General features: G+C 38.5%; 1 protein-coding gene across 7 annotated transcripts in view; it reads left to right on the plus strand.

Annotated features, from left to right (window-relative positions):
* Window positions 1-5,556, plus strand: part of RTL9 (retrotransposon Gag like 9) — an 81,106-nt gene extending 75,550 nt beyond the window's left edge. For 6 of the 7 annotated variants that reach the window (XM_079764464.1, XM_079764460.1, XM_079764466.1 and 3 more), the window contains 2 exons: window positions 4,319-4,638; window positions 5,300-5,556. The gene's annotated coding sequence lies outside the window, so the exon portion shown is untranslated. Of the gene's footprint in view, window positions 1-4,295; window positions 4,639-5,299 lie in introns of all 7 variants that reach the window. The other variant, XM_079764463.1, reaches the window with a different exon arrangement.
* Window positions 5,557-6,000: the final 444 nt, after the last annotated feature.

Below are 6,000 nucleotides of genomic sequence, written 5' to 3' on the forward strand. Positions count from 1 at the left end.
CAAATAATAAGACAGCATGAAAGATTTGACTTTAAATGATAAAGGCCTTGCGTGATAGTGTAATACAGAAAGGCGCAAATGCTCCATTTACTGGAGAAATTATAACTAACATTTCTGAAGCATTCCTAGTTCCTTATGATTGGTATTCTCTAGCCCGTGCAACTCTGGATGGAGGAGATTATTTGCTATGGAAAGGAGAATTTTTAGAGAAATGTCAAGAACAAGCTTCTTGAAATCTCAGACAGAATGTTCTCATAACTTTTGAGATGCTTGCAGGACAGGGACAATTTAGTGACGTCCATAATCAGCTCCAATACGTCCAGTGGGCGTATGAGCAAATTAGACTTTGTGGACAAAAAGCCTGGTGGACTTTACCAGCAAAAGGGGAACCTGAAGGAGCCTTTAGTAAGTGCATGCAGGGGCCCACTGAATCATTCTCTGATTTTGTAGCTCGCCTCACTCAAGCAGTGAGACGGCAGATTCAACATGAGACAGCAGGAGACATTTTGACTCAGCAATTAGCTTATGAAAATGCCAATGCTGATTGTAAGAAATGTCTAATGCCTCTAAGAAAAAATAGCACCATCACAGAAATGATTTGAGCATGTCAGAATGTGGGGTCAGGCATTTTTTAGGCAAGGTTACTAGCTGCCGCAATTACAACAAGAAACAAATTATATTTTAATTGTGGACAACAAGGACATTTTAAAAAGGAATGTAAACAACCAAAAGGGACACAAGGTGACTCTCAGGGAGAAGGCATAAACATTCCGCCTCCCAACTCAGGTAATGCAGGTCTATGTTCCAGATGTAAGAAGGGGAATCATTGGGCCAATCAGTGTAAATCTAAATTTCATAGAAATGGCCAGCCATTAAATCAAGAGGTAGGAAATAGCCAGCCGCAGGGAAATGGCCGGAGGGGCTCCTCCCAGCCCCCTTTTTAAATAAGGGGAAGTTTCACCCTGCCAAGACCACAGTAGATTCCCTCCTTTGAATCACTCCAGAAAGAAATGCTGGCTTTGATCTTAATAGCACAATAACAATCACCCTGATCCACGATATGGATAGACAAGTTGTTCTTACAGGAATTTGGGGACCTGTGCCACCAGGAATATCAGGTTTAGTCCTAGGAAAGAGTAAAAATACGCTAAAAGGACTGTTTTTCCTGAAGTCATAGATTCAGAATATAAGGGAGAAATCAAAGTAATTTTAGAATGCAAATATATTATGCAAATTATTCCAGGACAAAAAAATTGCTCAGCTCCTGTTTTTACCTTATATTCAGCAAGGTGAAGTTATAAATAGGAAGAGAGGGACACAAGGATTTGGAAGCTCTGATATATATTGGATACAGGAAATTAGCAAGACCAATCCTATGATTAATCTAAGAATAGAGGGAAAACTGTTTAAAGGATTAGTGGACACTGGAGCAGATATTGGTGTCATCAGTCAAGAATTCTGGCCTCCAAGTTGGTCCATGGTAGAAGCTATAGGCTCTATCACGGGTGTTGGAATTCCTGATAACACGCAACACAGCACTGCAGTGTTAAAGTGGAAAGATGATGAGGGAAAAACAGGATGGTTTCAGCCCTATATAGTCTCTGGAATTGCAGTCAACTTATGGGGCCGAAACATTTTAGAAGGTTTACAAGCTTGTATTATTACCAGCAAGGGACAACAGTTAAGGACTCAGATGGGATATCAAGCGGATCAAGGTTTAGGAAAAGATAATCAGGAGATTAAAGAACCCATTCAGGCCAAAGAAAACACAGGAAAACAAGGATTAGAATACCAGCCTTTTTAGGAGTGGTCACTGCTCAATCTCCTCACCCCCATGCTGAGCCTATACAATGGAAAGATGATAGGCCTATATGGGTGTATCAGTGGCCATTAACCAAGGAGAAATTAAATCATATTCATGAATTAATACAGGAACAAGTAGAGGCTGGTCATATAGAACCTTCCAATAGTCCTTGGAATACTCCTATATTTCCAATACCTAAGAAGGCAGCAGGAAAATGGCAATTGTTACATGATCTTAGAGCCTGGCGATTGTTACATGATCTTAGAGCCCTTAACGCTACTATGCATACCCTGGGAGCTTTACAGCCTGGACTCCCAGCGCCTTCACAAATCCCTCTAGATTGGTCTCTTACAGTAGTAGATCTTAAGGATTGTTTCTTCACCATTCCCTTGGCACCAAAAGATAAACAAAGATTTGCTTTTTCAGTGCCATCTATTAATAATATAGAGCCTATGAAAAGATATCAATGGAAAATTTTGCCTCAAGAAATGGCCATTAGCCCTACTTTATGTCAAAAATATGTAGCTCAAACTATTCAGCCTTTAAGAGACAAATATTCCCACTGTTATATTGTCCATTACATGGATGACTTGCTCCTAGCGAGTCCATGGGAAGAACAGACTTTAGCAATGTTTTCTCAATTAGAAAAAGAACTTCCTAAATGGGGTTTAAAAATTGCTCCAGAAAAGGTACAGAAAGAGATGCCTTTCAAATATCTGGGAACCATAATTGAAAACCAATATAATAGGCCTGAGAAGGTAGAAATAAGGAAAGACTACCTTAAAACCTTAAATGACTTTCAAAAATTATTAGGGGACATTAATTGGTTAAGACCTTATCTAAAAATCTCTATAGGAGAAATGACAAATTTATTTAATATACTTAGAGGTGACTCTAATCTTTCCTCACCCGAGTATTGACAGATAAAGCTAGAAAGGAGTTACAAAGAATTGAGCAGGCAATCTCCTTAGCCCAAGTGGCATGAGTACTGCCTGAATTACCTTTATTGGGACATATTAATCCTACTGCAAATAGTCCCACTGGAGTCATCTTCCAAAATAAAAATTCTCTTGCTATTATTGAATGGGTCCACCTAGGACATCGATCCTCTAAAACTGCAGTTACATATATAGAACTTATGGCTCAGTTGATTTTTCAGCTTAGAAAGCAATGCAGACAGCTTAGAGGACAAGAACCCCAATGTATTTACTTTCCCCTTACTGGGAAGCAATTGAAATGTTATTTCAGACTGATTTAAATTGGCAAATTGGATTAAGTGGATATTCAGGGGAACTTGGTTGTCACCTACTAAATGACAAATTATTACAATTTTTTTACTATACTCCTATTATTATACAAAAAAATACTAGGCAGGAACTTATTCCTGAAGCATTAACTGTTTTTACTGATGGATTATTAAATAGCAAAGCTGCTTATCATACAATGAATTTAGACCGAGTCATACAAACTAGTCATACTTCTGTACAAAGAATTGAGTTGGAAGCTATTAAGGCTGCATTACAGGATTTGCAAGAGCCTCTTAATATTATCCTGGATTCTTCTTACACTGCAGGTTTAACAAATAGAATTGAAACTGCTCGTTTAAAATGGCTCAGTGACTAAAGTTTATTTTTACTATTCAAACAAGTTCAGCAGATTGTGCAACAAAGACAATATCCTTTCTATATTACTCACATAAGGGCTCACAGTTTATTACCTGGCCTATTGGCAAAAGGAAATGCACATGCTGATAAATTGGTTGCTTTTTTAAAACAGGCCTCAGAATCTCATCAGCTTTTACATCAGCCTGCCAAAATGTTGTCTAAACAATTCTCAATCTCTGGACAGCAGGCCAAACAGATTATCAGAGAATGTCCCACTTGCATGTTACATCTACCTCAAGGGCCTAACACAGGAGTCAACCCTAGAGGTTTGCTGAGGGACCATATCTGGCAAATAAATGTGACACATTATACTTCCTTTGGATGCCTTGGGGCATTGCATGTCTCTGTAGACACCTTTTCAAAAGTCCTGTGGGCTACTGCATCTACAGGGGAAATGGCAGAACAGGTTATTAATCATTGCCTAGCTGCTTTTTGCCATCATGGGAATTCCAAAAATTATTAAAACTGATAATGGGCTTGCTTACACAAGCTGTCATTTTCAGCAATTTTGTAAAAAGTGGAAAATTCAGCACATTACAGGAATACCATATAATTCCCAAGGACAGGCCATTATTGAATGACAGCACCAGTGGCTAAAATCCCAACTTGAAAAATAAAAAGGGGGGATTATGATGGAGAAATCACCTGTGGGTAGGCTGCACTAAGCCTTAATTACTTTAAATTTTTTTCACTTGTGATGCTGATGGTAAGACACTCACGGAGTTACACTGGTGTCAGAATAAAACAAAGGAAAATGTTCTAGTTAAATGGAAAGATCCTGAATCTGGTTTATGGAAGGGACCCGATCCATTATTAACCTTTGGCAGAGGGTATGCTTGTATATTTCCAGAGAATTTTTCCAAACCCGTGTGGATTCCTGCTAGAAATATTAAACTGCAACATGGATCCAAGAGAGGAACTAGCCAGATTAATGAGGACCTTGCGCCTGGAGCCACACCATGCAATCACCAGCCACAAACAGCAGCCCCCGGCAATAAACTGAAGATAAGGAGTGGAAGAAGAACAAGGAGGACGATAAACAGCCCAAAGATGACTTGGGGAGTGATAAAGAAGATGGTCCAGAAAGCTGAACGAATTTGCAAAGAGACCAAAACCCCAAGAATGCCTGAAAATGTTTTTCTTCCCATGCTGGCAGTAACCAGTTGTGCGGTAATTTCACCAAGGGCTAATGGGGAAGTCCTCCCTGGGTAAAATCTCTTACGTGGACTGATCCCCCACCTAGTATAGTAAATATATGGGCAAAGTATAATTACATGGGTGTCCCCACCAGGCTTCCCTTTTTTATATAACAACAAGAATCAAACTATTGCTCCTTTGTGTGTAGAATTAAAGCTGGCTAGCAACACACCAAAGGAGGGGGAAGCAAAAACCTAAATACAATTACTATCACTACTTGATTCTGGGAGAGGCAAAAGAGAATTTAACATTCCTAAGACCTCTCCCCACTAAGCCATTATGTAAAAAGTCTTGTGAATGGCACCCACCAACAGCAAACTTAAGAACATTTTTTTTCTTTTGTGGATTGAAGCCCCTATGGGTCTGCCTATAGTAATAATCAATGAAAATCAGCTGCTGCACTTGCACCAGTAAAATGATTTAGTTTAAAATAATAACTTCAATGAAAAATCACCTTCTTGGTGCTTAAAGTAAAAATAACACCACCCTTGATATTTTGGAATTACAGAAACTTACAAACTAATTCCTTAGATACCTGACAGCAATTTACAGAAAGAACTTGCTCCTTTACTTTTGCTTTTTAGCATAACTACTATTACCTGTCTCATTTTTGTTCTTATTTGTTTAATTTTAGTCTGCAGATGCAGATTAAAAATCTTAAAAGAATTGAAACTCTGCAAGCGGCGTATCAACATCTATTAAGAATTTAAAGAAGGGGGAAATGCTGGAAACCAAGATCAACAGTAATTAATATAAATGTGAGAAGTCTGGCAGAAGGCTGTTTGGACTCCTTTATATTCACAGGGTGAATTTGCATTTTATTACCTACTGATGACTCAATGGCCTAAAGCAAACTCCCCAGAACCTGATAATCTTACTGTTTACTATAAACATTACCATTGATATGTCTGTTTGCATTCCTAAAAGGCAATTGTGTATTTTAGTAAATAAAAGCAGCTGGGTAAAAGAGACTCAGTGGAACTTGACTGCTATAGTTGAGTTTGCCCTGGCCCCCCAAATAATTTCATAATTAATCTTGTCTTGTGTGTATCATTTGTGTGTCAGCTCTTTCTCCAAGCCTTTGAACCCGAAAGCCACGCTGGCCATGGCTTTTCACACTTCATGTTCCAACTCATTCAGAAAAATTTCCCTGAAACACAAATTCCATCAAGTCATTCCTTTGTTTAAGAACTTCTAGTTGATTTCTATTTACCTACTATAAAAATTCAATTTCCTCCCCTAGTCTTCACTGACCTCCATCAATCCAAATTTATGTTATATTCATCTCTTGTGCTATTTCATAAACATTGATTGCTATCACTCCTGTACCATCAG

This window comes from Cnephaeus nilssonii, assembly GCF_951640355.1.
Source record: "Cnephaeus nilssonii genome assembly, chromosome: X".
NCBI classification, from domain to species: Eukaryota; Metazoa; Chordata; class Mammalia; order Chiroptera; family Vespertilionidae; genus Cnephaeus; species Cnephaeus nilssonii.